Source organism: Aquarana catesbeiana, linkage group LG03 (genome assembly GCF_042186555.1).
Source record: "Aquarana catesbeiana isolate 2022-GZ linkage group LG03, ASM4218655v1, whole genome shotgun sequence".
In the NCBI taxonomy this organism is placed as follows: Eukaryota; Metazoa; Chordata; class Amphibia; order Anura; family Ranidae; genus Aquarana; species Aquarana catesbeiana.
This window is the reverse complement of record NC_133326.1, coordinates 468074911-468087570: the sequence shown is the minus strand read 5'-3', so window position 1 is coordinate 468087570 and position 12660 is coordinate 468074911. Positions and strand designations below refer to the sequence as shown.

The 12660-nt window shown below is 41.9% G+C and overlaps 1 protein-coding gene across 2 annotated transcripts in view; it reads right to left on the bottom strand.

Annotated features, from left to right (window-relative positions):
• C1QTNF2 (C1q and TNF related 2) overlaps window positions 1-12392 on the bottom strand; it is a 72845-nt gene extending 60453 nt beyond the window's left edge. The window contains exons 1-2 of one of the 2 annotated variants that reach the window (XM_073620863.1): window positions 12183-12392; window positions 11847-11893 (exon numbers count right to left, since the gene is read on the bottom strand). The gene's annotated coding sequence lies outside the window, so the exon portion shown is untranslated. The remainder of the gene's footprint in view (window positions 1-11846; window positions 11894-12182) is intronic. The other variant, XM_073620862.1, reaches the window with a different exon arrangement.
• Window positions 12393-12660: the final 268 nt, after the last annotated feature.

Sequence of the window (12660 nt, the reverse complement as noted above, 5' to 3'; positions counted from 1 at the left end):
TTATCGTGTAAACAAGGACTTAGCCATGATCTACACTTACCGAGAACCCACAACTGACACACAATGACATTTGTGCGGGCTTGTGTCCCCAAACTCACATTTTTTTGGGTTGGGAACATGCACCCTACCCACACAGATGTCATATTGGGGAACAGCAGCTGTATCCATGCAGCCAATCTGTCCCAACTGACATCAATGAGACTGCCAGCACAGGGATGCACGGAACACCTGTGTTCCGTGCATCCCCATGCAGTTAAACATGGCCCTGCATGGGTATAGTACACCCTGTGTGAATGAGGCCTAAGAACTGGTAAACTGCAAAACAAACACATTTTTGTTTTTGAGTTTAAGACTGCTTTAAAGCAGAACTCCGGCCAAAAATTTTTTTTTCATGTCCTTGTTGCTGATCTTCTACCTTCACAAACTTTGTCATCCATGTTCTTCTGAGCTCTGTAGTTCCTCTGTAATAGACTGCTGAACTTGCTGAAAAACCCTTCCCCGCGATCGGTGTTCTCATATACAATACCTGACACAGCGTTATATCCCCGCAGTGTCAAAGTGATTTCTGATAATAATCCCCGCTCTGCACTGGTGGTAATGACAAGCTGCACTGGTGGGACTGACAAGCTGCACTGGTGGGACTTAGATGCGGCCACTAGTGGGACTGACATGCGGCACTGGTGGGACTGAGAAGCTGCACTGGTGAGACTGACCCATGTGGCACTGGTGCGACTGACATGAGGCACTGGTGGGACTGACATTCAGCACTGGTGGTCCCTGACATTCGGCACTGGTGGTCACTGACAGTTGGCTCTGGGGGTCCCTGACTTTCAGCACTGGTGGTCCCTGACATTCAGCTGGTGGTCACTGACATGCGCATACCTCCCAACTTTTTGAGATGGGAATGAGGGACACTTATCAGCAAAAGTATGCAGGCATAGGACACACCCCTTGCCACGCCCCCTTAAAGGAGAATTGTACAAAAAAAAACTATTACTAATCCTTTATATTGGCTTTTGGAATTTACAAATGTTGCAATTTAGAAATCAGATGAAAGGTTTAGCACTGGAAAACACTTTTTAATAGATAAAAAGTGCATTTTATATACAATTATATAGATCAAACCAAAATGAGGGACAAATGAGGAGGAAAGAGGGACAGGGGGACATTGCTCCAAATCAGGGACAGTCCCTCGAAATCAGGGTCAGTTGGGAGCCTGCATGGTTCCTGAGATTTGGCTCTGGTGGTCCCTGACACATTGCACTGGTTTGCATTTATATTAAAATGCTTTGTATTTATAGGGCTGTAACCTATCATACCGTGTGACACTGAGTAGTATGGTTTGCTGGCTGCAGAATGAGGGGTGTGATTTATGTTGAAGTGGCGAGTTCACATTTACATTTACAAGCCTAGTGTACCTCCCACATTCACTTCCATCCCAAGGATTCATGGGAAATGTAGTCTGATTACAGTTAGAGAGAGAGAGAGAGAAGAGGATATGATGCAATCACTCTTCTAACACCTCCTACCTGCCAGAAAAGATGATGCATTTTTTGAATCACAAAGCTGACTTCCTGAAAATTAAATCAGACATATCTGTTAAACGGTAAGAAATTTCACAAATGTGGTAACTGTTTAGTGTTTTGTGTGTGTGTGTGTGTGTGTGTGTGGCTACTAATGGGGGATTTTTTGAAAATCCTGGAGTTCTGCTTTAAGGCATAGGCTAGGCTACACTGGAAATTGAATCTCTCTATACTGTAAGATCCTTCCTGATAGTTTACTGTATTTCTTAAGGTTCACTTTGATTTCAGTGCGCTGCAAATGAGGTGACTGCAAACAAGTATTTAAATCTCTTGGTAGCAAAAAAATGTACTTGCCAGTATTGCCCCTGCTTTGGGCTGGGAGCAGATGGGTGATTTTCATTTGCAAGACTGAGTGACTAAATAGCTATCAATAATATGTCTCCTGACACACATAAGAGGCAATGAAAGCAAGCTTATGTGTCATTTTATTTACATGATGAAGTGATTGATCGCAGGACACATGCTCTTAATCAGTTGCATCACCAGCTTTTAAAGCAACAGGGGCTTTGAGCAAATATCGCCATAAAAAAAACAGATTGCCTACTTTTTTTCTTTGTTTGTACTAAGACCTTATGCCACGCGTACACACGGCCGGACTTTTCAGCTACAAAAGTCCGACAACCCGTCCGACAGACTTTCGACGGACTTTCGACGGACTTTTGGCGGACTTTCAACAGACTTTCTAACGACCGGACTTGCCTACACACGATCACACAAAAGTCCGACGGATTCGTACGTGATGATGTACACCGGACTAAAATAAGGAAGTTGATAGCCAGTAGCCAATAGCTGCCCTAGCGTGGGTTTTTGTCCGTCGGACTAGCATACAGACGAGCAGATTTCTGGGTCCGGCGGAGTTACAACGTAAAGATTTGAAGCATGTTTCAAATCTAAAGTCCGTTAGATTTGCAACTGGAAAAGTCTGCTGAAGGTCCGGTGAAGTCCACACAAGATCGGATTGTCCGCCGGATTTGGTCCGTCGGCGTCCATCGGACAAGTGCGGTCGAAAAGTCAGACCGTGTGTACGCAGCATTAGGTTGTAGGTTATATTGTCCTGTTAAAGACATAGAAAATATTGTTCAATGGCAGCAAAACCTTTCTGAAATACTGAAGCCAATAACACTGCACTGTGCTATAATCAACACCATATTTCCTACAGCAGAAAGCAGGAAGCATGCCCTTTTGATCTTTTACTTTTGCATATTTTTTTCTAAATCACTTTGTAATTTGGAAAACCATTGGGAATTATAGTGTTAATTGTAGTACAAAAAAAGACAAAAACACACAAGTGCAAAATGTGACAATGATTTAAAGTGTTTGGTCAACAATTCCAGAAGTCTGCCAAGCGAGTTGGAAGATTTGGTGCATGAAGAGAACTATTTGTTATTGCTGAATCTTGGCTTCATACTTCATACGACTTTGCTATTATAATTCCTAGCTAAGTTCCCTTCTCAAGAGACAGGGTAAAACATAATGATGGTGGTCTCTGTCTCTATGTGAGAAGTGATCTCAAAGCGAGTGTGAAAGAGCAACTAGTTGATGGAGAGTGTGATGGTGCTGAAGTATTATGGGTGGAACTGTACATGGGTGTGCGTACTACATACAAAGTTAATTATGTGTGTGTAAATGAGAAGGTGGAGACTCCACTTATTGCACAGATAGAAAGGTCTACAAGGGCTGGGAAAGTGATAATAATGGGGGATTTTAACTACCCCGAAAATGACTGGAGTAATGGCACTGCTGGGACAGTAAAAGGGTGGACATTTATAAACCTATTACAAGACAGTTTTATGAGGCCACAACTAGAAATGATTATCTGCTGGACCTGTTAATCTCAAACAATGTGAAGATTATTACTAATGTTCATATAAGTGCCGGTTCACATCAACGCGGAGTCACGCTTGTGCGACTTTGAAGTTGACATCCCTGAGCGACTTCAATGTGGCTTGCATACAACTTTTTTAACAGAAGTCAATGCAAGTCGTGATGAAGTCTCCCCAAAGTAGTGAAGTAACCTTTTTCTAAGTTGGAGTGACTTGAGTCGCACCGATTAGAAGGGTTTGAATGCCATTAATGGGGCATGGCTTTCTCATGCGACTTTGTCGCATGACAAGTCATGGCAGTGTGAACCGGCCAGTGGCCTTAACATTATTTCATTTAATGTAAACGGTAAACAACAAACACATACTGGAAAGATAACACTTCATCTTAAGAGTGCAAATTTTCCAAAGCTGAGAGATACTATTCAAGATATAGACTGTGAGGGAATGCTGTCATTAAAGAACACAGAACAGAAATTGGAATGCTTCAAATTGACTATATAATATTCCCATGGGCAATAAGTTTAAAAGGCTAAAAATAAAACGTGACTCGTGAATATAATGTGACTCATGTCCAAAGTTAAAATAGCTATAAATAATAAGAAAATAGCCTTTAAAAAATATAAAAACAATGGAACACTATCATCATTTAATCATTACAAAGAATATAACAGATTCTACAAAAATTGAAAGAGAGCGAGATATCATTTTGCCCCTGTACAAATCATTAGTCGGACCTCATCTGGAATATGCAGTTCAGTTTTGGGTACCAGTTCTCAAAAAGGATATCGGGGAACTGGAAAAAGTGTAGAGAAAGGGAAGCAAACTGATAAGATGCATGGAGGAGCTCAGCTATGAGAAAAGATACGCTGAACCTAACTTATTCTCTCTTGCGAAGAGGAGATTAAGGGGGAATATGATCAAAATGTATAAATACAAACGGGGTCCTTCTAGTGAACTTAGTGTAGAATTATTCACTATCAGGCCATTACAGAGGGCAAGGGGGCACTCCTTACATCTGGAGGGTTTAACCTTTACATACGGAAATGCTTCTTTACAGGAAGAGCTGTGAAAATGTGGAATAGACTCACTCAAGAGCTGGTTCTGGACTACTAGTAGATTGTTTTAAAAAAAGAACTGGATGCATTCCTAAATGCACAAAATATAACTGGATATAAATACCTAGTGGTAATAACAAGGGTTATTGATCCAGGGACTATCTGATTGCCTCATGAGGGATCAGAATCAAATTTTTTTCCCCAAGTGGGGCAAATTTTGATCATGCTTTATTGGGTTTTTTTGCCTTCCTCTGGATCAACTATTTGTATAGGATTGTGTATATATTGGGTTTTCTGATGCGTGCATTTGTATATTTGTATCCATTGTTGTTGTATTTAATCATCTGTACAAATTGTTGCTTGTGGGGCTCCTTTTCTTTTATGGCATCTGGGCATAGGTTTCTTTTCCTAAACATTATACTCCAAATCTTGGTTTTATTATCCATACAATGTTAATGCTGATTTGAATATTTACTTTCATTATACTTCCCTTCAGGGACTTCTCCCTTCATGTCTTCCTTGTGCTCCAGCCGACCATCTGAATTGCCCGGCACATAAAGCCGCCTGGTTATCTAACCATTAGGCGGCGTCTTGGAGGCTGATGGACATTTTTTACATCTCTGCCCACGCCCTCTATCTTGCCACTCCGGCGGACATGCGCAGTCCCCCGGTGAGGCTCACTGTGTCGGCGGGCTGGGTGTGCGTGACGTTGCTGCCAACTTCACCAGCACATTTACAATATCAGTAGGTATCTTTACTTAGTCTTTTACACATGTTCTGAGCAGCTAACATTTTAAGCTTCATATACTTCTTACCTTGAGTTACAATATAGCACACCTTTTTTTTTTTACTCTTAGGGATTTCCATTTCTGGCCCCAGTATATTCTCCTGGCCGTCCTGCTGCCTTGCAATGTAGGGAGATTTTTATCCCTTGGAGGACAGTAACATCGAGTCTGCTTTCCAGACCTCTCTGATGTCCCTCTGCCTTGAGATCGCACCCCCACCGGCACAATTTATCTTGTGCTGTTTATCTACAATTTTTAATGCTGCTGTAATGAAACATTGAAAATTATCCCACCATTCAACTTTATGTAAGTGAATGACTCTAATGCCCCATACACACGGTCGGACTTTGTTTCGGACATTCCGACAACAAAATCCTAGGATTTTTTCCGACGGATGTTGGCTCAAACTTGTCTTGCATACACACGGTCACACAAAGCTGTCGGAAAATCCGATCGTTCTAAACGCGGTGACGTAAAACACGTACGTCGGGACTATAAACAGTGCATTGGCCAATAGCTTTCATCTCTTTATTTATTCTGAGCATGCGTGGCACTTTGTCCGTCGGATTTGTGTACACACGATCGGAATTTCCAACAACGGATTTTTTTGTCGGAAAATTTTATAGCCTGCTCTCAAACTTTGTGTGTCGGAAAATCCGATGGAAAATGTGTGATGGAGCCTACACACGGTCGGAATTTCCGACAACAAGGTCCTATCACACATTTTCCGTCGGAAAATCCGACCGTGTGTACGGGGCATAACAGTTAAGTATCTAACTATGTATCTTATGTTGGTAAATATTTCACTCTAAGATACTGATTTTATATTCTAATTATGCTCTAGATGAATTTCTCCTACCTATGCACCCCTGAAGAAGGACCATATTGTATCCCGAAACGCGTTGGGTGTAAGGAGGTCTCTTCATGTAACCCCCTTGTTATGGTGACAGTAATGAACTGTAATTAAATGAATCAATGTTTCATTTAATTTTTTAATTATGTTTATTAATAAAATGTATTGTTATTATATGACTTTTGTACTTTTCTACTAGAACATTATTAGTTGCCTAAAAAGTCCATTTAGGGGAACCCCTCTTTCCTTATAGAGGTTTTCTTTGTATGTGTGTTTTTTTATTGGTTGAACTAGATTAACTATTGTCTTTTCTCAACCTAACTACCTAACAAAAAGTATATTTGTGTATTGATGAAATCATATGATCACATAACTTTTTTGAGCCCAGGTTCACACTAGTGCGATTACAGACATCGCATGTGATTCACACTCGCACCTTCTGTGCCGATCACATGCGATGTCTGTGAGATGCAAGTTCAGCCATACAGTTGTATGGCTGAACTCGGATTATATTCGCACAGAAAAAAGTGCAGGGACTTGTGTTTTCCCGCACTAGAATCGGATCGAATGGGTGTTCTCACCTGTGTGATCCGATTCCTGTGCAAGTTCACAGTTCGCACTGCGATCTGTGAACCGATCTGGGGGTGTCATTAACAATGTAATGACACTTGCAGCGGTTCCCAGAAGGCAGTATGAACTGCCTGTGGGAGAGGAGCGATGTGGGAACCAGCACTGCATCAGTGTGAATCTAGGCTAATAGTGTGACTAAAAATTGCTTGTGTGCTCCCAGCTACCCTAATTGGGATGCATTTTCAGCTAGTGGATATTTGTGAATATTACTTGCTCAGGTTGAAATCTGTGAATATAAAATTCACTGGTTATTGCTCTCTTTGTTTATTTTTTAATGCAAGGTGTTCTCTGATTGGACGATGTGGAGATTGTGATGTCACTGCCCCTCTTCTCTACCTGGTAATATCAGAGATTGCCTTGTACTCACTCAGAAAAAAAAAACAAGGCATTCTATGGATGGTGGCAGTTCTGAGCGAGTCTTTCCTTGTGATCAATGTGCAAGAGGGGAATCTTTAGTACCCCATCAAATGAAAAAATAGTCCTCTATATATTGGTGTTACAAGACAACAACATGAGGATGAGGTATAAGGCATTATGGTACCATATTTATGGGGATTCGAAAAGCCCTTCACATATACCATAGTTGGTACAGACCAGTGTAAGCAGCAAAATACTAGTATTTAATATTAAATGATCTGTGTATTTTTGTACCATGGTATCATGTAACATGTTGAGAAAAGGACTATCTTTATGTCATATTTATGAGGAACACGGTTACTTTGGGGATCTTACACAAGTAATCTTAAGGAGTTTGCAAATGGTGATGTTTAGGAAAACCTCCTCTGCACCACAATCAGATCATCAGATTATTGTTAGACGAGATGTGGGCGGACTGGTAAATACAGAAATAGCTGGATTAAAAACATAAGTACTGAGCAGGTAAACCGAGCTTCCTGTATGCATTTCAGGTTTAATTTTCAGTTTTTATTGGAGTAACTTGGGAACTGTACCCTGGGAATCTCTATATTGCAGTTACTACTACAACTGTTCTTGATTAGAATCATTCATTGTAAAGATTAAAGTTTCACATAACAGATGTGGTAAAAGTTGCATATAAATTAACCCAACATTCCCAAACCCTCTCCTGGGGCACTGGAGTGATCTAAAACGGCCCAATCCCTGTCAGGCTATTGCTTTGAAAGTGGAGCCCCATTTTTCAGGCCCATCTTGAAGCACCCACCCATGACTAAAGGTCACACATTCTATTGACATGGTGGGCATCCCACATGGTTTACCCCCTAAAAACAGCTACAAAAAATGAATTTATAAAAAACTGAATTTCCAATTTTCACTTGTTATAACAGAGCAACTTTACCCTGAGGCTTTTTTTTCTTACACTTGAATACTGATATGTATACCTCATGTATGACTCATATCTTTCAAATAATGTTTTTTCCATATTTTTGTATATCAGCTCAATATTATGTGATTGTGTTATATATATCAACTTGATTATTTATGGTTTATTTTTTTCATTTCATAGTTACCGTATTTATCGGCGTATAACACGCACCCCAATTTAGGAGGGAATTTTAAGGAAAAAAAAACTTTTAGGAGGGAAGTTGAAGGGAAAAAAACTTACATTTAAATGCCCATCATTGCAGCCTTCTCAGTGCAGCCTTGCCCCAATGCAGCCATGTCAGTGCAGCCTTCCCCAGTGCAGCCTTCCCCAGTGCAGCCTTCCCCAGTGCAGCCTTCCCCAATGCAGCCATGTCAGTGCAGCCTTCCCCAGTGCAGCCTTCCCCAGTGCAGCCTTCCCCAGTGCAGCCTTCCCCAATGCAGCCTTGTCAGTGCAGCCTTCCCCAGTGCAGCCTTCCCCAGTGCAGCCATGTCAGTGCAGCCTTCCCCAGTGCAGCCTTCCCCAGTGCAGCCTTGTCAGTGCAGCCTTCCCCAGTGCAGCCTTGTCAGTGCAGCCTTTCCCAGTGCAGCCTTCCCCAGTGCAGCCTTCGTCAGTGCAGCCTTGCCCCAGTGCAGCCTTCGATCCTCTGTCCTGGGCTTCAAAATTGCCGACCGCGATTTGAAAATGGCACCGCCGGCGCCGAGTAGGTTCAGATAGCTCCGCTCGGGACTACGAGTGGAGCCGAAAGTGAACGAGAGCCGCCGAGAAGATCCGAGGACCGGCTCTTTGTATTTCGGCGCCGGCGGCGCCATTTTCAAATCACGGTCGGCGATTTTGAAGTTGTGACAGCTCGGGATCGCAGGGGATTGGCGTATAACACGCACCTGCGATTTTCCCCTGATTTTAAGGGGAAAAAAGTGCGTGTTATACGCCGATAAATACGGTAATTTTGATGCCACAGTATGTCTCCTGAAGAGGCTTAAGAAAGCGAAACAGGTTGAGAAAGTGGTATCAAGCATTGTATTATACTTTTATCCTAACTGTTTTGTAAACATAAATGCTTTGTTTTTTGTCTGTCTTTTTTAAAACAGATTTACGAATAAAATACATTTTTTATCTTTAACAAATTTCTATTTTGTGTATTAAGCACCGTTAAAGTCCCTGGCCTATCCATGGCCAAAAGTCCCTTTCTTTCTCTCTATTAAGCAACTGGGATGTGGTGCTTTGGTTTGACTCCTCCCCTCCACCTCTACTACTTTACCCTGAGGCTGGATTCAGGCCTTTGCAGTGCACTAACACACGTGTCCATGTGTGTCACAGTAAGCAGTCCATTCATTTTGAGTGGGCTGTCAATACATCACATCTGACCTTTAGGCTCTGTACACATCTAGACATTTTTGGGTGACTTTCTGCTCTAAGGCTGCTTTCACACTAGGGCGTCGGTGGTAAAGCGCCGCTATTTTTAGAGGCTCTTTACCGTCGTTTTTGCAGAAGTTTTCGGCCACTAGCGGAGTTCTTTTAACCCCCGCTAGCGGCCGAAAAAGGGTTAAAACAACTCGCCGGCGGTTCGGTGGCGCTGCCCATTCATTTCAATGGGCGGGAGCGGTGGAGGAACGGTGTATACACCGCTCCTTCACCGCTCCACAGATGCTACTTGCAGGAGTTTTTTTAACATCCTGCCAGCGCATAGCCTCAATGTGAAAGCAGTCGGGCTTTCACACTGAGACTACAGGGGAGCCGTTTTTCAGGCACTTTACAGGCGCTATTTTTAGCCCAAGAGTGCCTGAAAAACGCCTCAGTGTGAAAGAGGTTTAAGCCTCAGCTCTAAAAATTCCCAAGAAGACAAATCCTATTCATTTCACATCTGAGTGTTCTGTCACCTTAACCAAAATGTTGTTGCTCAAAAAAAAGTACATGAGCTTCTTTTTTGGCAGATTACAGCCATTTTACTGCTTTTCATTGGTCACTTGTCAACTTAAAATGCCTGCACAAAAATACTGTAAAAACGACAGAAAAAATGCCTGTAAAAATAGCAATGCCTAGATGTGAATGGAGCCTTAATGGGCCTGAAACTTTTTTTTCTATTGCACCACAACCCACAGATGGTTCACATCTTTGCACTGGGGTGCCATTCAAAATGAATGGCACTACAACACACTAGTGTCAGTTAATTAACCCCTTTGTGCTGCATTAATGGCACCAGTATCAGTGTTCCTTAACCCCTTTATGCTGCAGCATGAAGGGGTTTATAAACACTGACACCACTGCCACTAATGCAGCACAAAGGGGTTAATTAACTGACACTGGTCACTAATGCATTAGTGACCAGTAGCAATACATTAATCCCCTTCATGCTGTGTATTACTGATACCATTGGTAATTAACCACTTGCTGACCCACCGCATTACATATACTGCAACAGTGCTGCAGCTACAGGCACCACAACGTACCCATACATTGCTGCCTGTTTCAGGTGCATGCCCTCACCCATCAATTTCCTTGTGATCTGACACAGCGAGATTATGTCAGCAGATCCCAGCCAATGATTCATTGGGACCTGCTGATAAGCTGTGTCCAATCACAGCGCAGAGAGGGCTCTGTACAGAGGGAATGATTGCTTTGTTTCTTCTCCCTACAAAGCAGGGAAAATAAACAAATCAATCTGTGTTAAAAAGCAGCACACATTGCACATGGTTAGGCACACAATTAACCCCTTGATCACCCCCAGATGTTAACCCCTTCCCTGTCAGTGTCATTAGTACAGTGACAGTGTATAATATTAGCACTGATCACTGTATTAGTGTCACTGGTGATGTCAGTGGCAGTTAGTCAGTTCCCACAGTTGCCTTAGATAGCACTATTGCTGGGGATTATTGTCGCAGAAACTTAAACGAGTGCTGTGGGTTATTACTGCAGAAACTGGCTGCTGATTCTTAAACTGGCACCAATGCTGGGGATCGAATTGTAGAAGCTGGCACTGATGCTGGGGGTTATTATTGCTGATGCTGACACCAATGCTGTGGACTGTTATTTTGTAAATTGGCACTGATGTTGGCGATTATTATTATGAAGATTGCCATGTATACTGAGAGTTGTCATTTTCTAAACTGGCACCAATGCTGGGGGATATAATTGCAGAAACTGGGACTGATGCTGGTGGTCATTATTATCGGCTTGCCGACCGTATCACATGTACAGTGGCTCTGCTGCACTGGATCATGTACCAGGTACGTAATCTGGCTCTCCCAGGTAGGGGGCACATGCACATGCCACCGGTGACCCGGCTGTGCTGTGATGATACACAGCAGATGCTGATCATTGGGTGCCGGCCAATGGATGACCACCAGCACCCAGCGATTGTTGGGAAGAGCTCTGTCCTGTCAGCGGGGAAGCTAAGCTGCGTTATTATTTCAAAGCACTTTAAGTACCTCCAATAAAATACCTATATTTAAAATGTGGGAGTGAACTCTGTTTCTATCGAATAAAACCTAATTTAATTTGTATTGTTTTAAGTATTTTCCTGTTTTGAAATGACATCGACTCTTTCTTTATGGGGGGGAATCTTCGCCCTGGGCACTGGATGACCTTGTCCCGGCTGTCAGAATACTATAGCCGGCAGGGAACAGTCCTCCATCTACACTGTTTAGCATGAATGGAGGAATCTATAATGGTATGGCTAGCCTTAGTCATTGGTAGATCTAAAGGAAATTGTACAATCTGATTTTGTTGAACACAAATGTCCTTTCTGAGTACATAAAATATTAAAAAAAATTCATACCATGAATGAACTCTTGCAAAGAATGCATGAAAATTGGCCTGGGAGATCTAGAAGCCAGACAGCAATAAATTATTATCTCACACAGGAAAAAAGTGCACACAGATATCAATTACGGAAAGACTAAAAAAAAATGCTTATGACTTTTTGTACTGCAATTCATTTTCTCATTAAACAGAACATACTTATTCACTGTAACACTATATTACAGAAATTATGCTAATCATCTCTGTACAAACTGCTCTCCAGGCTGCAAGTGGAAAGTATGCAAGTATTATCAGGCCTGAAGTCATATAAAAGATACATGCTGTGGACACATACTGTACCCGGTCTACTCACGTTTTATCAGCTTTCTAATCAGTGCAGAAAAAAACTCAAAGGAACAGCTGTAGAGTTTTAGACGTGTCACTCGAGGAGTATGTAAAATTGTTCATCTGAGTGGGGCGTCCTGCACCGCCAGGCTGTTTTCTGTAAAATATGTGAGTGTTAGTCCCATCTGCTGATACTCCTAGCTCTCAGACTGAACTTTTTCATTTGCTTTTGCCAAAGCATATTTTTCTAATGTTGTAATTGGCTTTGCGCTCTCTTTACATGTTACGTCACAAAGGAAATCTAGCCTCTAAACAGATGGTTGTACAGTACATTGACCCCATCTATATTATAAGAATTTATCATATAGACAATCCAGCCTCTAAATAGATTGTTGTATGGGATTTTGACTCCTAAAAATGCAATAGTAAGATAAGTATACCACTCTAGTGCAATAAAATATTATATTTAGATTAAAAAAAAAAAAAAAAAAAACAAGTACAGTGAT